Here is a 26462-nt window from a genome sequence, read left to right on the forward strand (position 1 = left end):
TGTAACTAGGCAAATCATAGCTGACCTGCTTGGGGGCCGTTACAGGTTTATTTTTATAGTTTAGAGACAAAAGGAATCATGCTTGCCAATACATTTAGCCAATCAGAATACACCATGTATGTCTCAGAACCTGAAATACATCAATTGTCATACAATATTTTAATTAGCAATTAGAACATTCTTGAATATGGTTTATTGCTTTGTGATTATCAGTCTCTCGGACATAAACTCAAAACATTCTTCAACATTCTTCTAGAGATGAGCGGGTTCGGTTCCTCGGAAACCGAACCCGCCTGAACTTCAGTTTTTTTTACACGGGTCCGAGCGACTCGGATCTTCCCGCCTTGCTCGGTTAACCCGAGCGCGCCCGAACGTCATCATCCCGCTGTCGGATTCTCGCGAGGCTCGGATTCTATCGCGAGACTCGGATTCTATATAAGGAGCCGCGCGTCGCCGACATTTTCACACGTGCATTGAGATTGATAGGGAGAGGACGTGGCTGGCGTCCTCTCCGTTTATAGAGAGTGAGACTACTAGAGTAGAGAGAGACACAGTATTATTTACTTTAGTAATTTTGGGGAGCATTAGGAGGAGTACTACTACTTGCTGAAGTGATAGTGTGACTGTATATCTGACTTGTGGGGGAGACAGTGGGGAGCAGTTAGAGTCTGAGAGCAGGAGTACATATTTTAACGTACAGTGCACACTTTTGCTGCCAGAGTGCCACACTGCCATTGTGACCACACTGACCACCAGTATATATTGTGATTGTCTGCTTAGGAGTACTACTTGCAAGTTGCTGATAGTGTGACCAGTGACCTGACCACCAGTTTAATTAATCACCACCAGTTTAATATATATATATATATATAATTGTATATAATATATATATATAATTGTATATGTATACCACCTACCCGTGTTTTTTTTTTTCTTTCTTCTTGATACATACTACTATAGTAGCTTACTGTAGCAGTCTGCGGTGCTGCTGAGCTGACAGTGTCCAGCAGGTCCGTCATCAGTCATTACATAATAAATATGTAAGCCATATTACATCAGTCATTACATAATAAATAAATCAAGCCATCACCCATCATCGTTGAAGCGGGGTTTACCCCGCTCTCAAATGATGAGGGTGGCTAGGATTTCAAGTGATCCGCTAAAAGCAGCAATATCCATTGATAGATTAATAGCCAAATTTACAGCTCGGGGCTATGATCCTAAAATGCTTCAGGATAACAAACAACAGGTGTTAAAAATACCTAGAATTCAATTACTACAGTCACGTACCAAACCATCTGCTAAAGTCCTCCCTTGGGTTAGCAGTTTCACAACAGCCAGTCCTGTAATTAATCGAGCCACTAAGGCCCTGTGGCCAATTGTAGCCTCAGACAAGGATCTATCTTGTTTTAAAGATGTACGGCCTATAGCAGCATTTAAAAGGGGCCGTAACCTTAGAGATAGGCTCATGATCACTGACATTACAGGGAGAGGGATCCCCAAATTGCCTAATGTGTATGTGAAACCAGCAGGTTGTTACGGTTGCCATAACTGCACTACATGCAGATATATGGTGACCTGTAAATCGTTTAAACATCCACACTCACAGAAAAAGTATGACATCCGGCATGTGCTCACGTGCACTTCATCTTTTGTGGTGTACGTGATTACATGTCCCTGTGGTTTATATTATGTGGGGCAGACCTCCCGCAAATTCCGGGAGCGGATGGCTCTGCACAGGTCTGCCATCCATTTATCAGCTGAAGGTAAATCTATGGACCAACCTGTGGCCCGTCATTTTAGAATGATGGGCCATTCCTTGTCTGATCTGAAGCACTTTATAATAGATCATGTAGTGGAATCCCCACGGGGAGGAGATCGCATCAAAGCTCTGTGCATCCTGGAATCCAGATGGATTGTTAGATTAGGTACTATAGCACCAGACGGATTAAACGACAAAATTAACTGGAATAGCCTGAGATGAGGTGCTTTATAATGGCGCGGTGTACGTGTAGTTTATCCCCTAATTGATAACCTCGAGCTTTTGCGAATGAGATATGATCTATATGGTTAACCGTTTATTGTATGTACATGTGAATATCCAGGCTTTTGTATTGTCAGGCAAACGTTTTTAATATTATTGTTATTATTGTTTTTAAACTTATTATGCTTGCTTGTTTTGCCAGGTCCGCTCACATGCCGCACTGCTTGACAACACGGAAGCCGGACTCACACAACAGGAGCGCAAGCCAAGGGTTGCCTAGCAACCACGTCTTGCGTAACCCGGAAGTGAGACCCCGGGTGTGAATCAGCAGCAGCGGCTGCGGACGCGGACGCCGGCAACAGGTGAGTTCTGGCATCAGGTATATAAATTTTCTTTGTGTGTATGTCCTGTTTGTTTTGGTGGGTCCTGACGAAGGGGCGCATGCCCGAAACATGTTGATCACAGCACCTTAATTAAAGTTTTTCTGCAACGAGTCCCTGGAGTGCCGTGCCTATTGTATGGGTATATATATAATTGTATATAATATATATATAATTGTATATGTATACCACCTACCCGTGTTTTTTTTTTTTCTTTCTTCTTGATACATACTACTATAGTAGCTTACTGTAGCAGTCTGCGGTGCTGCTGAGCTGACAGTGTCCAGCAGGTCCGTCATCAGTCATTACATAATAAATATATATACCTGTCCGGCTGCAGTACTAGTGATATTATATATATATATATATATATATATATATATATATATTAATTTCATCTCATTATCATCCAGTCTATAATAGCAGCAGACACAGTACGGTAGTCCACGGCTGTAGCTACCTCTGTGTCGGCAGTCGCTGGTCCATCCATAATTGTATACCACCTACCCGTGGTTTTTTTTTTCTCTTTCTTCTTGATACATACTACTATAGTAGCTTACTGTAGCAGTCTGCGGTGCTGCTGAGCTGACAGTGTCCAGCAGGTCCGTCATCAGTCATTACATAATAAATATATATACCTGTCCGGCTGCAGTACTAGTGATATTATATATATATATATATATATTAATTTCATCTCATTATCATCCAGTCTATATTAGCAGCAGACACAGTACGGTAGTCCACGGCTGTAGCTACCTCTGTGTCGGCAGTCGCTGGTCCATCCATAATTGTATACCACCTACCCGTGGTTTTTTTTTTTCTCTTTCTTCTTGATACATACTACTATAGTAGCTTACTGTAGCAGTCTGCGGTGCTGCTGAGCTGACAGTGTCCTGCAGGTTCGTCATCAGTCATTACATAATAAATATATATACCTGTGCGGCTGCAGCACTAGTGATATTATATATATATATATATATATATATATTAATTTCATCTCATTATCATCCAGTCTATATTAGCAGCAGACACAGTACGGTAGTCCACGGCTGTAGCTACCTCTGTGTCGGCAGTCGCTGGTCCATCCATAATTGTATACCACCTACCCGTGGTTTTTTTTTTCTCTTTATTCTTGATACATACTACTATAGTAGCTTACTGTAGCAGTCTGCGGTGCTGCTGAGCTGACAGTGTCCAGCAGGTCCGTCATCAGTCATTACATAATAAATATATATACCTGTCCGGCTGCAGTACTAGTGATATTATATATATATATATATATATATATATATATATATATATTGATTTAATCTCATTATCATCCAGTCTATATTAGCAGCAGACACAGTACGGTAGTCCACGGCTGTAGCTACCTCTGTGTCGGCAGTCGCTGGTCCATCCATAATTGTATACCACCTACCCGTGGTTTTTTTTTTCTCTTTCTTCTTGATACTAACAAAGCTAAATATTTATCTTATTAAAAACACGTTAAAGGTTAAAGAACACAGTACGCAATTGGCGCAAAAAGTACCGCAAGGGTACTCCCTTAACTATACCTTAAGGAATGTACTTATACTGTAAACCTCTGTGTAGTGGTAGAGTGTAAATGCAACACAGTATAACCTTATTACCTTTAAAGCTGTTCTAGCGTCACCGACGCTCTGAGAATACTTAACACTATAAGAAATACACAGATACCGTGCTCAGGGTCCAACGCCTAATATATATATTATGAATGATATACTTGCAAAAGAATTAATACAAATACAAATCATACACTACAATATAACATAGACTACCTAACCAGATAACTACACAGGAAATACAATACAATACAATACTATTTAAGGGAAAATAAGAGAGAAAGAGGGGAAGAGAGAGAGAGAGAGAAATGGCTCATAATAACAAGAAGATCAATATGATTTCAGAGAAGCTTACACATGTGAGGAACAATCGCTGCGCAGTTATTCAATGCTGAGAATCTTTGTGGAGAAAATACTTGACCTTACCCATACTGGCTGTCCCTATATACAACACAACCCTACAATACCGCATGGGACAGAAGCTAGACTCCATTTTGAGAAAACTCCCATGAAGACTGCAACACATGGTTGAAAGGGGGAGGGGAAAATACCCGGCAGCAGCCATTTTAGATTTGCAGGTCCAAACACATGGCACTCTCTACTACACCACAATCACATAGCAGAAGACACAAGACTCCATTTTATTCCAAAATGTCCAAGCCTCAGAACAATGCATATGTTCTGATTTTACAATTCCAAACCATCTAAATCACCTTTCACAATTTCAATCCAACTTCCTAGAACCATCTTATTCACTTTCACATTCCAAACAACTTCAGTATCTCAATAACCAGAGCATATTCATCACAAGACCAGATCACAATGTAACCACACATCTCAGCCTGCCATTGCTACCAGCACATGTTCAAACGTAACTGCATGGTGGTATTTATGATTAACAAGATATATTATAACTAACCAGCACAATCTATTTTAAATCACCATAGGCAAACAAATACCACAAATACTATGCTACAGATTGTCTACTGTTCCAATTCATCACAGACTTCACAGAGTGTCAACACAAACACCCAACAATCACACAACCAAGTTACAATATCCTATTTAATCCAGCACCATTGACCTTAAAGCAATCTATCTAGATTTCCTTATCTAGCCATGTGAATTCAATACTTAGCCTTTAGTTTGTAGGTCAGTCCTGGGGATGTAGCCTCCATGCTGCTGGGTGCCAGGTAGCTGTGTGAGTGAGTGAGTGAGCCCTGTGATCTCCAGTGGGTATATCATACCCTCATTCCAGCTCTGGGGGGGGGTGTCAACAACAAGATGTGTGTGTGTGTCCCTCACAGCATGTGAGCCAGCTGCATCAGTGGCCTTGGTTATGCAAAACAATGGGTGATGACCAACACATTCCTGTCTTGTGGGAAGCTATTGTTTGGCGAATACTATCTCACTGTCTACTCTCAGTTGAGACAATGACATCTCAGCAATCATTCTTCTGGAGACAAATCCTAACCCATTGGTAAACACAGGTGTTGGCCCTCCTCATTGAGTCTCAAAGCTCAGTGTAATTAAAGGCTATTGTACTCCGTCTGCGGGAAAGATACTGATTTGGAATACAATTAATCTTCAATTACTATTCCTGTGCTTACCTATGCATAACACCATGTGAAGCCCTCACAACATGCAAACTATTGTTTGGGGGATCTCTAAGGTCAAAGAGCCATTTGAGACCCACTGATACCTGTTGGACTCAGGGGGATATTAACTTATAAAATACATTATATGGTTGAATTATGTAACGATTGAGTCGCACGCTGGGCACACAGAAACTCTACCGTAAATACGCATACCGTGCGCCTGCGGGTGCCCGCGACTGTGAGTATGCGCACGTACGGGAGAGCGTACGCATGCGCAGCACGGACCTGTATGAGGTGCAAATATGGCAGTGTGTATAGAGATATTTTTCTGACTTTGACAGTCCACCCTTTGGCAGTCAATAATAACTGCCACCTTCTAAAACATTTCAAAAAGAGAAAAATATATGTCAGGGGTTAATACATTTCCATGGTTGGGTAAGGGAGGAGAGAGGAGAAGGTGTGAAGAGGGTATGACCTAGTGAGATAGCAGAAGCATGTGTGTATGAGTCCCTGTTTGGGGGGTCATGTATCATCGTGCCGTACGTGTGGTACATCAAGCTTCGAGGTATTGCGAAGTATACATTTGAATTCCTTCTTATCCCGTGGTACGGGTCTGTGGATGGGCTGTCAAACTTTACCGAGCTCTTTTCGGCTTTGGTTGTAACAAAATGGGGGAGCACATTTTAGTTGATGATACATGAATGGGGGTGATATGTGATTGCTGATATCTGTGCCTGTATTCCCTATCGACTATGTGTGTCATTACCTGAGGGTTGTAGAAATGAAGAAAAGACATAATTACGGTAAATGCGGTGGTATTCTATGTCAGGTAAATGAACATTCGTCGATTGAGGTCTTGTTTGGTGTCTGTTGAATGCAGTCTTCTTTGTGCTTTTGCCCATAAGGTGCGAGCAAAAGCTGTCAATGTCCATAGATTTACAAAAGTGTTGGGCTAGCGTAATTTTAAAATTTCTACGGAAACTGGGGATCCATGGCATAGTTCATCAAAAATCTGTGTATCAGGTTGTCAAAACTTCTTCTTTAATCCATCCGTTGTCTGTATACAGGATCATCAAACTCCTCGTCAAAAGTGGGTCTTTTTACCTAGGAGAAACCGGAAAAACAGGTGAAAGAAACGGACCGTATAATCGCATTTTCATCACATCATTGTTTCTACCGTTGGGTCATAAATCAAATCCATTGGAATTACAATTTCCCCACTCCTTAGACTCATTACCTCAGGTAGTACTTTTCCAATATAACACAATCCTTCAGAGTTTGGGGCAAGCCGCTCATACGCCTTTCTCCCGCATATGAAATATGCATCATCGGGGAGAACATATGGGACGGAGTAGGACATAACCATATTACACACCTTCCATGTGAAATCTCCTAACCCTAATTCTTCCATCTGCTTAGTACACGTATCAGGTTGTACGATATGTGCACAGTATCCTGGTGATACCTCTCCAACTCTCGTAATCCTATTTCCTAAGGTATACCTATACCGGAAAGATTTTCCTCTACTGGCTATGTGACGTACAAGCTCTGTATCTGTCGGCATTCTATCTGCTCTATATGAAAAGGTCATGGTTTGGTTACTCCATGACACTTCCCAATTTCCCGGCTTTCGGGGATTGGAGATGTTAAAACATAATAGGGACCTATCCACATGATATTGGTGGAGCTTCAAACTAGGAGGACTAGAGATATTAAACCTCCTGTCCACCGGTCTCCCACCCTTTAGCTCAAGTACCTCCCCTACCGTTAAAGGAAATGGTACTAGCCCTGATTTGCTATGACCTTGAGGTACTTGAGAGCATACCCAACAATCTGTCTTATTTAACACACTACCCACTAAGGAGTGATAGTCACTCAATGGATGCCGGTCCATGTGGATATTAAAACTGGATTGGCATTTCTTAATGCACCCATCCTCAACTACATTGTTACAGAGCCTACAGATACAGTTTTCTTTTCAGCTAACAATGTTTACAAATAACATGGCTGTTAGATCGTTTCCGGTACTCGCCTTTGCTCGGTGCTTGTGTTGCTATTGGAAATTTACACCTCCGTCTTAGTCATTGGAACCTTTCTGGATCCTTTCTCGACCTCACTGGTACTCTCACCGAAACAGACTGCTCGGGTCAACGTCATGGTCAACAGGAAAATCCATATCACAGTCTCTCGGGGCAAGTCCATCTTACAGGAGGAGAAAAGAAGAAATTTGTAATGGGGTACAGAAAATCAGTTTGAGGGGGAGAGAAACTTGTTACGATAATTAGTTCTCTCGTCTTGTTGTTCTTCTTGTTCTGCTGTCTTCTCAAAGGTGCTGTCTCTCAGTCTTCCAAACGAACATTCTGGTGATGCAATATTCCCTCCAAACCAGCGATCTTTCTGTAAGGAGCAAAAATCTTGCATTACCATTTGTCTAACTGATGGGTGACATACCATCTTTAAAACATGAAAGCATGAGTGAGAAGAGAGAGGAAACAAAAAAAAAACAAAGAGAGAGAGAACAATTTATATGCATATATAACATAACACATCAATAAACAACAGAAAAAAAAAAGAAACATTTTTCAAACATAAACATTTTCTAAAACATTGTCAGATCATCAGGCTGTCATATCTACATGTCCCATGGTTTCCTTGCGCAGTCCCTCCCCCCAGCACTTCCATATTCCATTGTCTGTATCTGGCCAGAATACATTGGTGCGGATAGGTCATGCTGGGGTTTGGTAGACTTCTGCAAAGACCAAGTATATATGCAATGTTTGAATCCTACCAATAATCGTCAGAGGTGGGGAGAGAGAAAAAGAAAACATTTCACAGATACATTTACAACGTTTCACCCGGTCATTCCTGTGTCTTCAGGGAATGACCTCCCAATTTATTAACCGTTACCTCAGGCTTACCATCAGTTCTAATGATCACCTTTCCTGACCACATATCATGGGTGTGGCCCAAAATTCTTCCTATATGGTCCCTGTTTATAATTGTGTGTGTTTTAATTTTGCTCATTTCTGGGTCTAGGGGGTCTGACTTTATGTGGGTTATTACAGCTGCTGGCATAATGCCCTTCTCCTTTACAAAGATAACAAACCCGGGGCTTCTTCCAAGTGTCAGTGACCTGAGGTTTTGGTTGATTTGATGCCTCCTCAAACGCTCGGATGCTCATCACCATCAACCGCTTTCCCTGTGCTTCCCTGCTTCCTTGGATATCATGTTTATGTCGTTGTCTAGGGCGTTGATATACCTTCTGTGAATCTTTGATCATACACTTAGATCTTTCCTAGGATCTGGGAAATCAGACATGATTGATCTCAATTCTGTCCGGGACCAGGGATGGCGCATTGCACTGTCCTTGACGGGAATGATTCCCTGATCGTCAGTCTTCCCATTGGGGACTGTGATTACCCTGACAGGACTAAACTCAATTACATCACCTTGTTTTGGTCGTACAATATGGGGTACATTTGTTTGTGCGTGATATAAAACATTGTACGTACCTGTGGACACGACCTCACCTGACCCTCCGTTAAGGGGTTTGATTATTGCCTTTACCAATTTGGTCGCGTCCACCTGGATGTCTTGTAGGCTAGCTGCTGGATGAGATGCCGACATCGTTCTGGGCTCACTTTCTTGTTGGTAATCCTGAGGGAAGTTTAACATGGGGTGCGACTTGCACAGGTTAACATTTGTGATTTTTATACATTTATTTTTATAAACATTATTACATTTGTTACTTTCGTTCTTAATACAGTTACTAAGTGCATTTTTATCATACAACATTGTGCCATTTCTCTGCAACCATAATCCTCTCCATTGCCATGTCTCTCCTCTCAAGATGAAAGTTAGGTATGTAAGTTACATTTCTTTGCATTTCACTTTCCTGTTGCCATAACTGCAAACAATCATAATGCTTGATTCGTCTCTTTGCTGATTTAATGAGACATATCCTTCTCCTTAAATTCGTTAACACTTCTGTGCTGAAGCTACCTACTCTTGGGAATTTCTCCCCGTCATGTACTGTCATTCTCTCCCATTCATCACATAAAGCTTCTGTGTGACTTCCGTATTTCTCACACATTACATACCTTGCCGACCCGACTGGTCGGTTCACTGAATCAACCCGAACCGAGGTTGATCGCCCCCTACCTGAACAAGTGGCCCCCATAGTTCGAAGGTGTTGCTTTATTCAGCCAACCCTTACGCAAACCAAAATGTTCAAAATAGGCTGACGGTGGCGGTTTACCGAGTACCCCACTCACTCGCCCACGCCGACCAATACGACCTGATCACACCGATATGGTGCTGGCGTACTCGACCCAGGGCCCCTGCGACCTGAACCTCTATTTACTGGAACCTGTGAGGGTGATCCGAAGAACACTTACTCTTTCCAGTAACTATTGGTTGTTGGATAGTTCCTGAGTGAGCAGCGAACCTCCCTTAAAATAAAAAAAATTACACAAATCACGTTAGAATGTACAAATAGCGTTTATGACCTTCGTACACAAATAGTACCGGTCAGGTTTACTAATGTACACAATTACGTGCGGTCCAATCGTTCAGCACATAAGCAACTAATCTTATGTACGGAGCGACCAGTGGAATCGAAAATTACGGCTGCGAATTCCTTCAGCCAGAGCTTGTATGGCCTATATGGGTGTTGCACCAACCCTTTCTTGGTGTTGTGCCTGTGGACTGTATAGCGGACTTCCTTGTCTGCTGTACCTAAACCTGCTGGTCTGCTATGACCTCCTGGTCTGTTACAGTATGACCTCCTGGTCTGCTACACTCTAATGCTCAAATTGTATGTTTTAACCAGGGATGCCTCCCTAGCCACCATGTACGTCACTTACACGCATGTACCTCACGAGAACTCGACTTTTCTTGTGGTTCAACCTCAAAAATTGTAAAAACAAACACTCACTCACCACATATACACTTTTGTTTCTATTTCTATTTCTGCGCAGAAATTTCTCTTTAGACCAGATGTGTTACCAATTAGGAGAAGGATCTGTTAATTTAAATTTCGAATGCTAGAATAGATTTGCGCGATTTATCGCGTTGCGCTATTTATCGCGTTGAAAAAAAATTAACACTTGTGATTTGAGTTACGTGGGCGTACCCGTACGCTCCGTTGCGTAATATACGCTGCGTGCGTCGGCCTTTGTGTTGCGTTCGCGAGTCTCAGTCTTTTGTTAGAGACACGTGTACGCTGGCCACAAAAATACAATTAGCACGTTTATCAATGTAGATGATCTTTAACTGTAATCATCTACCAAGCACCACACAGGTCTTTCCTTGTATCTCAGGTAAAGCTGTGCGTGTGTCTTACAATTTACCCCTTAATGTATTACTTTTACACTTTAACTATTTAAATAGCGACAAATCTCTCTTAGCACGTTTATCAATTCAAATGGCAAACAGGAAGGTGAGATATGTGAAAGTACACAGATGAAAATGCAATTCTAAATTTAATCTAATAACATACATTGATGTAAGCACACGCATATAGATTTTACATATAAGTACCAATCACTATTACTTATGATTGACTATGATATAGATTAAATAAATGCATTAAAAAAACTCATTAAATGATGATTTCTTTTTGACAATGGATGGCTGATTATTTCCTGAGTCAACTGAAAATCAGCCGTTCAAAAATAAAATAAAAAAATTTGACCTTCCCAAAATGGCCGCTGCTCCTCCCCCTTCCACCTCCATGAGGGTCACACAAAATGGTGGACAGACCATGCGGCCTCTCCTGCCATAAAGAAAATCACCATGCTAGCTCCCAAAGTAACTATTAAATGTACTTTTAAACCTACTTAAACAAATAAACAATCTAATCTTAATCAAACACGATATGATCCATTTGAACCTGGTTTTGCGACAATAAAAATACATTTTAGCATCTTAAATATTATGAGAAACGCCTTGTCCCTTAAAATTTCCTATCAGCGTCTTACTGATACCACAATACATTAACGTGGATGTTTTTTTTTTTTTTCAGCATTTTGCGAGATGTCCATCATTAGCCGGTCAATTACAGCCGCGTTTGTAATGTACAGTGCATCATTAAGATCGTGATATCGCGGACCAGAGCCCCCATCTAACAAAGCTAAATATTTATCTTATTAAAAACACGTTAAAGGTTAAAGAACACAGTACGCAATTGGCGCAAAAAGTACCGCAAGGGTACTCCCTTAACTATACCTTAAGGAATGTACTTATACTGTAAACCTCTGTGTAGTGGTAGAGTGTAAATGCAACACAGTATAACCTTATTACCTTTAAAGCTGTTCTAGCGTCACCGACGCTCTGAGAATACTTAACACTATAAGAAATACACAGATACCGTGCTCAGGGTCCAACGCCTAATTTATATATTATGAATGATATACTTGCAAAAGAATTAATACAAATACAAATCATACACTACAATATAACATAGACTACCTAACCAGATAACTACACAGGAAATACAATACAATACAATACTATTTAAGGGAAAATAAGAGAGAAAGAGGGGAAGAGAGAGAGAGAGAGAGAGAAATGGCTCATAATAACAAGAAGATCAATATGATTTCAGAGAAGCTTACACATGTGAGGAACAATCGCTGCGCAGTTATTCAATGCTGAGAATCTTTGTGGAGAAAATACTTGACCTTACCCATACTGGCTGTCCCTATATACAACACAACCCTACAATACCGCATGGGACAGAAGCTAGACTCCATTTTGAGAAAACTCCCATGAAGACTGCAACACATGGTTGAAAGGGGGAGGGGAAAATACCCGGCAGCAGCCATTTTAGATTTGCAGGTCCAAACACATGGCACTCTCTACTACACCACAATCACATAGCAGAAGACACAAGACTCCATTTTATTCCAAAATGTCCAAGCCTCAGAACAATGCATATGTTCTGATTATACAATTCCAAACCATCTAAATCACCTTTCACAATTTCAATCCAACTTCCTAGAACCATCTTATTCACTTTCACATTCCAAACAACTTCAGTATCTCAATAACCAGAGCATATTCATCACAAGACCAGATCACAATGTAACCACACATCTCAGCCTGCCATTGCTACCAGCACATGTTCAAACGTAACTGCATGGTGGTATTTATGATTAACAAGATATATTATAACTAACCAGCACAATCTATTTTAAATCACCATAGGCAAACAAATACCACAAATACTATGCTACAGATTGTCTACTGTTCCAATTCATCACAGACTTCACAGAGTGTCAACACAAACACCCAACAATCACACAACCAAGTTACAATATCCTATTTAATCCAGCACCATTGACCTTAAAGCAATCTATCTAGATTTCCTTATCTAGCCATGTGAATTCAATACTTAGCCTTTAGTTTGTAGGTCAGTCCTGGGGATGTAGCCTCCATGCTGCTGGGTGCCAGGTAGCTGTGTGAGTGAGTGAGCCCTGTGATCTCCAGTGGGTATATCATACCCTCATTCCAGCTCTGGGGGTGTGTCAACAACAAGATGTGTGTGTGTGTCCCTCACAGCATGTGAGCCAGCTGCATCAGTGGCCTTGGTTATGCAAAACAATGGGTGATGACCAACACATTCCTGTCTTGTGGGAAGCTATTGTTTGGCGAATACTATCTCACTGTCTACTCTCAGTTGAGACAATGACATCTCAGCAATCATTCTTCTGGAGACAAATCCTAACCCATTGGTAAACACAGGTGTTGGCCCTCCTCATTGAGTCTCAAAGCTCAGTGTAATTAAAGGCTATTGTACTCCGTCTGCGGGAAAGATACTGATTTGGAATACAATTAATCTTCAATTACTATTCCTGTGCTTACCTATGCATAACACCATGTAAAGCCCTCACAACATGCAAACTATTGTTTGGGGGATCTCTAAGGTCAAAGAGCCATTTGAGACCCACTGATACCTGTTGGACTCAGGGGGATATTAACTTATAAAATACATTATATGGTTGAATTATGTAACGATTGAGTCGCACGCTGGGCACACAGAAACTCTACCGTAAATACGCATACCGTGCGCCTGCGGGTGCCCGCGACTGTGAGTATGCGCACGTACGGGAGAGCGTACGCATGCGCAGCACGGACCTGTATGAGGTGCAAATATGGCAGTGTGTATAGAGATATTTTTCTGACTTTGACAATACATACTACTATAGTAGCTTACTGTAGCAGTCTGCGGTGCTGCTGAGCTGACAGTGTCCAGCAGGTCCGTCATCAGTCATTACATAATAAATATATATACCTGTGCAGCTGCAGTACTAGTGATATTATATATATATATATATATATTAATTTCATCTCATTATCATCCAGTCTATATAAGCAGCAGACACAGTACGGTAGTCCACGGCTGTAGCTACCTCTGTGTCGACAGTCGCTGGTCCATCCATAATTGTATACCACCTACCCGTGGTTTTTTTTTTCTCTTTCTTCTTGATACATACTACTATAGTAGCTTACTGTAGCAGTCTGCGGTGCTGCTGAGCTGACAGTGTCCAGCAGGTCCGTCATCAGTCATTACATAATAAATATATATACCTGTGCGGCTGCAGTACTAGTGATATTATATATATATATATATATATATATATATATATATTAATTTCATCTCATTATCATCCAGTCTATATTAGCAGCAGACACAGTACGGTAGTCCTACGGTAGTCCACGGCTGTAGCTACCTCTGTGTCGGCAGTCGCTGGTCCATCCATAAGTATACTAGTATCCATCCATCTCCATTGTTTACCTGAGGTGCGTTTTAGTTGTGCCTATTAAAATATGGAGAACAAAAATGTTGAGGTTCCAAAATTAGGGAAAGATCAAGATCCACTTCCACCTCGTGCTGAAGCTGCTGCCACTAGTCATGGCCGAGACGATGAAATGCCAGCAACGTCGTCTGCCAAGGCCGATGCCCAATGTCATAGTACAGAGCATGTAAAATCCAAAACACCAAATATCAGTAAAAAAAGGACTCCAAAATCTAAAATAAAATTGTCGGAGGAGAAGCGTAAACTTGCCAATATGCCATTTACCACACGGAGTGGCAAGGAACGGCTGAGGCCCTGGCCTATGTTCATGGCTAGTGGTTCAGCTTCACATGAGGATGGAAGCACTCAGCCTCTCGCTAGAAAAATGAAAAGACTCAAGCTGGCAAAAGCACCGCAAAGAACTGTGCGTTCTTCCAAATCCCAAATCCACAAGGAGAGTCCAATTGTGTCGGTTGCGATGCCTGACCTTCCCAACACTGGACGTGAAGAGCATGCGCCTTCCACCATTTGCACGCCCCCTGCAAGTGCTGGAAGGAGCACCCGCAGTCCAGTTCCTGATAGTCAGATTGAAGATGTCAGTGTTGAAGTACACCAGGATGAGGAGGATATGGGTGTTGCTGGCGCTGGGGAGGAAATTGACAAGGAGGATTCTGATGGTGAGGTGGTTTGTTTAAGTCAGGCACCCGGGGAGACACCTGTTGTCCGTGGGAGGAATAGGGCCGTTGACATGCCTGGTGAAAATACCAAAAAAATCAGCTCTTCGGTGTGGAAGTATTTCAACAGAAATGCGGACAACATTTGTCAAGCCGTGTGTTGCCTTTGTCAAGCTGTAATTAGTAGGGGTAAGGACGTTAACCACCTCGGAACATCCTCCCTTGTACGTCACCTGCAGCGCATTCATAATAAGTCAGTGACAAGTTCAAAAACTTTGGGCGACAGCGGAAGCAGTCCACTGACCAGTAAATCCCTTCCTCTTGTAACCAAGCTCACGCAAACCACCCCACCAACTCCCTCAGTGTCAATTTCCTCCTTCCCCAGGAATGCCAATAGTCCTGCAGGCCATGTCACTGGCAATTCTGACGAGTCCTCTCCTGCCTGGGATTCCTCCGATGCATCCTTGCGTGTAACGCCTACTGCTGCTGGCGCTGCTGTTGTTGCTGCTGGGAGTCGATGGTCATCCCAGAGGGGAAGTCGTAAGCCCACTTTTACTACTTCCACCAAGCAACTGACTGTCCAACAGTCCTTTGCGAGGAAGATGAAATATCACAGCAGTCATCCTGTTGCAAAGCGGATAACTGAGGCCTTGACAACTATGTTGGTGTTAGACGTGCGTCCGGTATCCGCCGTTAGTTCACAGGGAACTAGACAATTTCTTGAGGTAGTGTGCCCCCGTTACCAAATACCATCTAGGTTCCACTTCTCTAGCAGGCGATACCGAGAATGTACACGGACGTCAGAAAAAGACCAGTGTCCTAAAAAATGCAGTTGTACCCAATGTCCACTTAACCACGGACATGTGGACAAGTGGAGCAGGGCAGGGTCAGGACTATATGACTGTGACAGCCCACTGGGTAGATGTATGGACTCCCGCCGCAAGAACAGCAGCGGCGGCACCAGTAGCAGCATCTCGCAAACGCCAACTCTTTCCTAGGCAGGCTACGCTTTGTATCACCGGTTTCCAGAATACGCACACAGCTGAAAACCTCTTACGGCAACTGAGGAAGATCATCGCGGAATGGCTTACCTCAATTGGACTCTCCTGTGGATTTGTGGCATCGGACAACGCCAGCAATATTGTGTGTGCATTAAATATGGGCAAATTCCAGCACGTCCCATGTTTTGCACATACCTTGAATTTGGTGGTGCAGAATTTTTTTAAAAACGACAGGGGCGTGCAAGAGATGCTGTCGGTGGCCAGAAGAATTGCGGGACACTTTCGGCGTACAGGCACCACGTACAGAAGACTGGAGCACCACCAAAAACGCCTGAACCTGCCCTGCCATCATCTGAAGCAAGAAGTGGTAACGAGGTGGAATTCAACCCTCTATATGCTTCAGAGGTTGGAGGAGCAGCAAAAGGCCATTCAAGCCTATACAATTGAGCACGATATAGGAGGTGGAATGTACCTGTCTCAAGCGCAGTGGAGAATGATTTCAACGTTGTGCAAGGTTCTGCAACCTTTTGAACTTGCCACACGTGAAGTCAGTTCAGACACTGCCAGCCTGAGTCAGGTCATTCCCCTCATCAGGCTTTTGCAGAAGAAGCTGGAGGCATTGAAGGAGGAGCTAAAAGGGAGCGATTCCGCTAGGCATGTGGGACTTGTGGATGGAGCCCTTAATTCGCTTAACAAGGATTCACGGGTGGTCAATCTGTTGAAATCAGAGCACTACATTTTGGCCACCGTGCTCGATCCTAGATTTAAAACCTACCTTGGATCTCTCTTTCCGGCAGACACAAGTCTGCTGGGGTTCAAAGACCTGCTGGTGACAAAATTGTCAAGTCAAGCGGAACGCGACCTGTCAACATCTCCTCCTTCACAATCTCCCGCAACTGGGGGTGCGAGGAAAAGGCCCAGAATTCCGAGCCCACCCGCTGGTGGTGATGCAGGGCAGTCTGGAGCGACTGCTGATGCTGACATCTGGTCCGGACTGAAGGACCTGACAACGATTACGGACATGTCGTCTACTGTCACTGCATATGATTCTCTCAACATTGAAAGAATGGTGGAGGATTATATGAGTGACCGCATCCAAGTAGGCACGTCACACAGTCCGTACTTATACTGGCAGGAAAAAGAGGCAATTTGGAGGCCCTTGCACAAACTGGCTTTATTCTACCTAAGTTGCCCTCCCACAAGTGTGTACTCCGAAAGAGTGTTTAGTGCCGCCGCTCACCTTGTCAGCAATCGGCGTACGAGGTTACTTCCAGAAAATGTGGAGAAGATTATGTTCATTAAAATTAATTATAATCAATTCCTCCGTGGAGACATTGACCAGCAGCAATTGCCTCCACAAAGTACACAGGGAGCTGAGATGGTGGATTCCAGTGGGGACGAATTGATAATCTGTGAGGAGCGGGATGTACACGGTGATATATCGGAGGATGATGATGAGGTGGACATCTTGCCTCTGTAGAGCCAGTTTGTGCAAGGAGAGATTAATTGCTTCTTTTTCGGTGGGGGTCCAAACCAACCCGTCATTTCAGTCACAGTCGTGTGGCAGACCCTGTCACTGAAATGATGGGTTGGTTAAAGTGTGCATGTCCTGTTTATACAACATAAGGGTGGGTGGGAGGGCCTAAGGACAATTCCATCTTGCACCTCTTTTTTCTTTCATTTTTATTTGCGTCATGTGCTGTTTGGGGAGTGTTTTTTGGAAGGGCCATCCTGCGTGACACTGCAGTGCCACTCCTAGATGGGCCAGGTGTTTGTGTCGGCCACTAGGGTCGCTTATCTTACTCACACAGCTACCTCATTGCGCCTCTTTTTTTCTTCTTTGCGTCATGTGCTGTTTGGGAGTGTTTTTTGGAAGGGCCATCCTGCGTGACACTGCAGTGCCACTCCTAGATGGGCCAGGTGTTTGTGTCGGCCACTAGGGTCGCTTAGCTTACTCACACAGCTACCTCATTGCGCCTCTTTTTTTCTTCTTTGCGTCATGTGCTGTTTGGGGAGTGTTTTTTGGAAGGGCCATCCTGCGTGACACTGCAGTGACACTCCTAGATGGGCCAGGTGTTTGTGTCGGCCACTAGGGTCGCTTATCTTACTCACACAGCTACCTCATTGCGCCTCTTTTTTTCTTCTTTGCGTCATGTGCTGTTTGGGGAGTGTTTTTTGGAAGGGCCATCCTGCGTGACACTGCAGTGCCACTCCTAGATGGGCCAGGTGTTTGTGTCGGCCACTAGGGTCGCTTATCTTACTCACACAGCTACCTCATTGCGCCTCTTTTTTTCTTCTTTGCGTCATGTGCTGTTTGGGGAGTGTTTTTTGGAAGGGCCATCCTGCGTGACACTGCAGTGACACTCCTAGATGGGCCAGGTGTTTGTGTCGGCCACTAGGGTCGCTTAGCTTAGTCATCCAGCGACCTCGGTGCAAATTTTAGGACTAAAAATAATATTGTGAGGTGTTCAGAATAGACTGAAAATGAGTGGAAATTATGGTTTTTGAGGTTAATAATACTTTGGGATCAAAATGACCCCCAAATTCTATGATTTAAGCTGTTTTTTAGTGTTTTTTGAAAAAAACACCCGAATCCAAATCACACCCAAATCCGACAAAAAAAATTTGGTGAGGTTTTGCCAAAACGCGGTCGAACCCAAAACACGGCCGCGGAACCGAACCCAAAACCAAAACACAAAACCCGAAAAATTTCAAGTGCACATCTCTACATTCTTCCCAACTGGCCTTTGATACATCTGGCGTTGTATGTCCTTGAACAATTCATGCTTTAAACAAGATATTCGGAGTATATAGTTTTCAGAATATCTGTACAATATTTAAGGATACATGTACTCATTTTGTGATTAACAGTAAATATCTTAATCAATGCGAAAAAGCTTGAATCAATATATTTGCTATACTGCGGAAGCTCCTACACCATCAGTAACTAATAGGCTACAATGGGCTACCGCCATCTTCCCAATGCTTCACGTTCTTACATTGATAAATCTGGCGGCATCACATTCCCTATATAAACTTATGCGGAATGCGGCTGCCGGCGGGAATGGAGGTATTGCAGTGTTTATTGGAGATATCTGCTGCGTTCCCTTCTATATACATTCAGGGGACACTTATCTGCGGCTGCCCCCTGACATCGGGTGTTTTCAGGGAAATAGCTGCAAATATAGTTTGATAAATGGGGCGCTATATATGTATATATACATTGCCCGGGGTTACTACAATGCTCAGCAGACCCCCCTACACCCCGCCAAGGCCATTCTCAGCCTCCTGTACAGACAGGGGTGTATCTACCCATTGGCCAGGATGGCACTTGCCAGGGGTGCCAGGCGAGGAGGGGCGCCACCTGGCGGTGCCACCTGCGGCCACTTTGTGCAGGCAGCACCAGTCCTCCCTTCCCCATACGGTTCCTTACCCGCAGCGACGGCCGGCAACAACCACAGCAGGCAGCAGCGGCAGGCACTGTTATTTGCGCTAGTGTCCGGCGGCTCCGCTCAGCACTACAATAATGAAACTCTGCATAAACTCCAGCTCCCAGCAGCCCTTGCTGATGTGAGCTCCGCCAGCAAGGTCTGATGGGAGCCCTTGATGAAGTCCACACTAAGGACAAAACTAGGGAAGCCAATCCCAGGCCATTTTTTTTCAATCCCGGGTATCGGGATTGAAAAATGGCCAATCCCGGGACTCGCGGGATTGGCTTTTTGCTATGTGGCCACCACCTCGCCCCACACACATAACTCCCCATATACCGGGGGCGGGCGGGTGGGGAACATCCTCCGATTGCTGCTGGCGGCTCCCAGCAGCGGCTGACAGCGCAACGTGACCTCTCACGCTATGCTGGGGAGCCGGAACAAGGAAGCCAGGCAGCGTCAGAGCGTCCTGTGGATGCTCAACGCTGATCCCTCAATCCCCGGGATTGGAGCTTCCAATTCCTGGATTGAATCCCGGCCATATCTGGCCCTAAATCGCGGGATCACACCGATCACGATCCTGGGAATGGCCGCCATAGACGAAACACTTTGGAACTCTTGCTGTATCCAGGAATGCCACCTTGGACAGATAATCCTTTATATTTGTGACCTCTTCTACGTGTGCCAGGGCCGGTTCAAGCCATTGTGGCGCCCCGGGCAAAACATAGGGGCGTGGCTTCATATGGGGGCATGGTCAGTTACGCCCCCATTTGTGCCCCCTGTAGCACAGCTGAAAGAAAAAATAAAAACTTACTATCCCCGCTCCCGATTCCCGACGTCTGTAGACCTCCGCCGGCGCCGCTCCTCTCCTCGGATAGATGGGAGAGACGTCATGACGTCCCTTCCATAGCACAGCATAGACACTAGAGGTCAATTATAACCCCTGGCGTCTGTGTCAGTCCCACAATGCTGTGCGGTGCGCAATGACATCATCGTGCACCGTACAGCAAAGGTCCCCTCCACGAAGGGAAACTAGACTCGTAGCGTCTAGTTCCCTTCACAGCGGGGGACACAGCGGGGGGCACAGTAGCGGATCTTGCCATGGTGCGGCGCACTCCGGAAAGGCGGCGCCCCTTGCAAAAGTCCAGCTTGCCCGTGGCAAGATACGCTACTGACGTGTGCTACCTACCATTACCTGCTATTTGTATTTTTTTACATTAAAACTGTTTTTGAAAAAAGGAAAAACCTTGTTGTTTGGGATTGCTTTCCCTAGACTTTACACAGTGGCCCTCATTCCGAGATGTTCGCTCGCTAGCTGCTTTTAGCAGCATTGCACACACTAGACCGCCGCCCTCTGGGAGTGTATCTTAGCTTAGCAGAATTGCGAATAGAAAATTCTTAGCAGTTTCTGAGTAGGTCGAGACTTACTCCTACACTGCGATCAGCTCAGCCCATTTCGTTCCTGGTTTGACATCACAAACACGCCCTGCGTTCGGAAAGCCACTCCCCCGTTTCTCCAGACACTCCCGCGTTTTATCCTTGCACGACTGCGTTTTTCCGCACACTCCCAGGAAACGGTCAGTTTCCGCCCAAAACACCCACTTCCTGTCAATCACACTCCGATCACTTCAACGATGAAAATTCTTCTATGTCCCAGAATGTACTGGAGGAGATGACTTCCCAGTGGGAGCTGGAGTGCACACACAGTGTGTAAGGGGCAATACTATATGGCATAATGTGTGTAAGAGGCAATACTGTATGGCATAATGTGTGTAAGGGGCAATACTGTATGGCATAATGTGTGTAAGAGGCAATACTGTATGGCATAATGTGTATAAGGTGTACTACTGTGTAGTGTAACGTGAATAACGGACATTACTGTGAGGTGTCATGTGAATTGGGGGTACTATTGTGTGGCCATGCCCCTTTTTTGGCACATGCACCTTTCCCTATTTCAAATATGAAGGAGGGGGGCGCCAGTCCCTGTTTTTGACAGGGGTGCTCGGACCCCTGGATACACCCCTGTGTACTGACATTTCAGACATTTGAGTTCATGAGTGTCACAGTTTCTGTCCTTTTATATATCCATCATGTGATAAACACGATTTGATATGTCCCTTCGATAGCTCAGCTGGTAGAGCGGAGGACTGTAGTGGGTATGATGCAGAGATCCTTAGGTCGCTGGTTCAATTCCGGCTCGAAGGAAAGTTTTCCTAATTTTATTATTGTCTAGTTCCTGAGATATCTGAATATCTTCCTCATACACTGATATATAGGAGAGAGACCTAGACTGATATACCTGATAACACTCAGTGACGGAACCTGTTATTCCTCACACTGCATGCTGCTGCACATCTATTACTGTAATTACAGCTTACCACACTACACCTAAGCACTGGGCAGAGACAGCCGGTAGCGATACCTGTCTCTAGTGTTACTCTCCATAGCTCAGCTCACGGTCTGTCTGCTGGGAGAGAGGAGTCACCGGGAGCACCAGCCAGGGAAAGGGTCACTAGGTTATATGTGATAAACCCAGGGTGTCTGACAGAGACTGGGCACTGTGTGGTCACCATCAGCTCCCATATGGTCTAGCGGTTAGGATTCCTGGTTTTCACCCAGGCGGCCCGGGTTCGACTCCCGGTATGGGAAGATGACTTATTTCTGCTGTGTGATTTACTGCTAATTACAGGGCTCACAACCAGCAGACAGAGCGCTACATGTATGTGGTTTTGTAAAGAAGATTCTTACACCTACAGAACCTATATACAGCCAACATGTCTGCATGACAAGAGGAGAATATTGATCTTTCCCCCATACTGGCTCAGCGATACTCCAAGTACACCAAGCTGAAGCTATATAAAACATTAGTGGGGATAGCATATTAGTCCTGATGCCGGCGTCCATCCCCCCCACCACCCCCGATAATGGCGCTTTACGAGTATTATGATTTGCATGGATCAGGCACATAATCTCTGATAAGCAGCCGCCGAAGCCGCAAGACCACATGGGACCCATAAGTATTCACGCCATCAGCGGGTCCAATCTCAGCTGTTAAAAACAGCCTCAAATTAAATACCACAATAATTAAACCATCGGTCATTAATCGCGATATTTGTCTGTTTTTAACAGCCAAACTTGCATGGGGGCTAGTTGGATATCGCCCTGAGTGCTGTAGATACTTTATAATCAGGACGTAGAGATACAACTGATAGAGGGCCGGATGCGGATGAGACTGGAGGTGCTATCGCTTCCCTGGAAGCATGTCACACTCCGGACTTTTAAAAGTACTTTCTTACCTATGCGATGCCTGTCCTGGCTGGTGCAAAGGTCCGTGCGCACTGTATCCGCACATTGCTCCCAGAGGTCTGCCAGCGCTGATCTAGCATGAAGTCTCCTGCAGCGGCTGCTGCTTCTGTGCATAATACTTCACAGCGCTGTCTTCCATTGTTTCGGTGTTTATTTCTGATGGTGCTCACTTCCTGGTGTTTGGGCCTAGTCAGAGTTTCCCTCCAAGTCCGGACATGGGCGCTGCCATCTTGGATTCCATCAGCTGATCCTCCATTGTCCAATCCTGGAGCTCCTTTCATCAGCTGACTGCAACATCCAATGAATCCACACTGCAAGGTATAAAGGTAACTTCCTGGGATTACCAATTTCTGAGTACAACAGTCTCTATCCAGGAAATAGCAGATCTGTACAGAGCGCCTCCATGCCAGTGTCTCTGTATGATCCAGTCTGTCCCGATTCCACTCCGGTTATCATTGTTATATGGACTCTGCCTTTCTTCAGTGTTTCCAGAGTTAAGATACCAGATCACCCCTGGATCGAGCGCTTCAGTCCATTCCGGTACTATTGTCATATCATCATTTCTGTGACTAACCTGGTATCTTCTGTCAGCATACAGTAACTGCAGAGAATCATGGATGTTGTTCTTTAATAAGTTTCATTCTTTATTATATTTGCCTCCGGGCTTGTCACTGCTAGAACACCAATGATTCTTTCAAGCCTATGCACCATACCTGGTTAAACCCTCCTCAATTCATTTATATTCCCTCTGTGTCAGCTCCATTAACTCCTATTATACCTGTGCAGAATCTATCAATGGACACTCCATTAGTCTCCCCTGTTTAAGGAATAGGCAGATGACTACGAGTGTCCTAATTACAGAACAGGGCGGTGGCACATTCTCATTGGCTATTACACTTCTGAACTGGTCGGTTAACCTATTTAAATGCAGTGGACCCGCCCTCTGGTCAGCTCCATGATTAAGCTACGGGCAAAATGCGCATCGGGGTGATGTGCTGGGGGCCCGCTTGTGTGAGAGGTGCGGCTGCGGGGTGCGTGTGGTGCCTGCTGCCGTGCAGGTGTAGACTCTGTACGCACCAGGCGCCGCTCTCTCTCACCTTCAGGTACCGGAACCTTCAACGGACCTGGCAACTCTTCCGTCGGACCCGGACACGACGACCTAGGAGGAAAGAGATTGCTGAGTGACGTCCTCCTACCTGTGGACCGAAACGCCCTCCGACCTCTAGAAAAATAGTACTTTCGGGCTAGGTGAGGGTCATCCCAGGCGTCCGCCTCAGAGCCCGAATTTCACCTATTGGCACTCTCGCGCCAGGTGGAAATTCTACCTTGCACCGGCGTGCAAGGCTCACCGTTGCCCTGAAGGAAGGGAGATAGAAAGAAACACACACAGACAAACGCTCAGACCGATGTTACTCACCGTCCTACGTCTTGTACTCCGATCTTCTCCACTTACAGGTCCCTGTAAGGAGGCAAGAAGAGAAACAGCCGTGCAGGGCCTAACTCTAATCTAGTGTGCGTCCGCTACACTAACTACATAACAAAGCCCTCAAACTGGCCTAAGTGTAAGTGGTGCAACACAACTATGCACAAACTCTATAACAACCTTTTGCCCTGCACGGTAACAACACACACATCGGAAATACAACATAAAACGGTGCTGTCCCTTTTTAATCCCTACCTGCCGCTGGAAGGGGGTGGGCACCGCACGGCCTACCCACCTAAATACCTCAGGGTGGCCTGGGCCTAGCGCCCAGGGCCACCGGTACTCACCTCGGGGAAACACTGATTCACTGGGCCTAGCGCCCCCTAACTGCACACAGGCCGGAGGCCTGACTTCGCCCACGGGCCTAGCGCCCGCCTAACTTGCTGCCCGTTGGGTGACCTGGGCCTTGTGCCCAGGGTCACCTTAATATTCCCTAATTGCCAAAAATACGCTAGGGCCTAACGCCCTCTAATGCCCACAGGCCTATTGCCTGATTTGCCCCCCGGGCCTAGTGCCCGCCTAACTGGTGCCCCAGGGATAGGGTGGCTTGGGCCTAATGCCCAAACCACCTAATCAAATATTGGCCCCCAAACTCCTAGCTGCGCCACAGGCCTAGTGCCTGAATTGTGCCCTCGGGCCTAATGCCCGTCCCTGGTGGTCGAGGGAGGAAAAGGGAGGGGGTGAAGTTGCCTCACTGAGGCCTCACCTGCTCCAGGGATCTTCGGTGCCCTCTTCTGCCGCTGACCCGTCCTGGCCAGCGGCGCCGCCTCCGCTGCTCCGCGTCCAGCCGCCGCTGGACATCTTCTTCCTGGAGCCCGACTGCTGACCTCTTCTTTGCGCTCTTCTGCGCGCGCGCTGACCTCTGCTCCCGCACGTCGCGTCTTCTTCTGTCCGCGCTCCTCTGCGCCGTCGTCCTCTTCGCACTCCTGCGCGCGGGCCTCCCTTCTCGGTCCCACCCGGCGTCTGACGTCAGATGCCGGGGGAGGGGCCTATGACGCGGCAAGCACCGATTGGCTCGCCGCGTCTCTCTCTGGCCGCCGCTCCGGGAGCCGCGATTGGCTCCCGGAGGGCGCCAACATTCAAATGCCTCTGGTCCGGTGCAGGGAAAAGGGTAATCCCTGCACCGGACACCCGCCGCCGCCACGCACCCAGCGCTGCTGATGTGCCCATAGGGCACATCTCTACACTTGTATAAATCGCCGCTGATAGAAATTATTAATGTGCAAACCACTTTAGCAATTTACATCCCGTGAGATGCGGGAAAGCTGTAGTCTAAAGCTGGGTACACACTAGAGCGACAGGGACTCGTTCCGACATCGAAACAAATACCCGTCAGCCCTAGATAGTGTGTACACACTAGGGCGATGCTAATGAACATCGGAACAAACATGTTCCATCCTTCATTAGCATAATACAGGACGCTAGCGACAGCACTTGTGTTTATCTGCAGCGCATAGATCCAAACATCCATCGTTGGCATCCGCAGGAGCGCGCAATCCCCCGTACACACTGAGCAATGTAGGTAATGTGTCGTTACAAAACTGCATATTGTGCCGACGTCGCTGTAGTGTGTAACCAGTTTAACTTGTATCAGTGTTATGTCAGGACAGGAACGTGCATGAATCAGTACAGACCAACAGGAAATGACCCTGTGGTCAGGAAGATTTGGTTCAGCTGCTCTGTGATACACGTATAGGGATGGGTGGTCTTCAGTATGACGCCGGCCGGGATACCGGCATACCGGCGCCAAGATCCCGATCGCCGGCATTCCAACACATATTCTCCCTCTTGGGGGTCTACGACCCCCCTGGAGGGAGACTAATAGCGTGGTGTGCTACGCGCGCCACCGTGCCTGCAGTGTGGTGAGCGCAGCGAGCCCGCAAGGGGCTCATTAGTACTTGCCCAGCTGCCGGTGTGCTGGCCCCCGGGATCCCGGCTGCCGGCCACTCATACTACACCCATAGGGACCACTTGTGACAACTAACTAAGCCTCAATAGAACTTAATTATTGTTCTATGATATTGCAGTTGATTTATGTTTCATCCGCACACGCAGCATAGGAACTGGCATTACGAGCCGCACTTACGCTGGTAAAGAGACACTACATACGCAGTTAATATATTGAGGTAAGCCACTGCAGTGTATAATCTTACATAGAGGGGATATAATGAGTGATTGAGGCGGTAACTACAGCATTAGCCACTTACCTGGCATGATCCGATCACAA

The 26462-nt window shown here is 45.5% G+C and overlaps 2 non-coding genes across 2 annotated transcripts; both read left to right on the forward strand.

Annotated features, from left to right (window-relative positions):
• Nucleotides 1-21562: 21562 nt before the first annotated feature.
• On the forward strand, nt 21563-21651 carry TRNAY-GUA (transfer RNA tyrosine (anticodon GUA)). Its single transcript is given in 2 exon segments — nt 21563-21599; nt 21616-21651. It is a non-coding gene; the product is annotated as a tRNA-Tyr (tRNA).
• Nucleotides 21652-22023: 372 nt separating this feature from the next.
• On the forward strand, nt 22024-22095 carry TRNAE-UUC (transfer RNA glutamic acid (anticodon UUC)). The gene has a single exon. It is a non-coding gene; the product is annotated as a tRNA-Glu (tRNA).
• The last annotated feature ends 4367 nt before the right edge of the window (nt 22096-26462 follow it).

The sequence above is a fragment of the Pseudophryne corroboree genome, chromosome 4 (genome assembly GCF_028390025.1).
Source record: "Pseudophryne corroboree isolate aPseCor3 chromosome 4, aPseCor3.hap2, whole genome shotgun sequence".
NCBI classification, from domain to species: Eukaryota; Metazoa; Chordata; class Amphibia; order Anura; family Myobatrachidae; genus Pseudophryne; species Pseudophryne corroboree.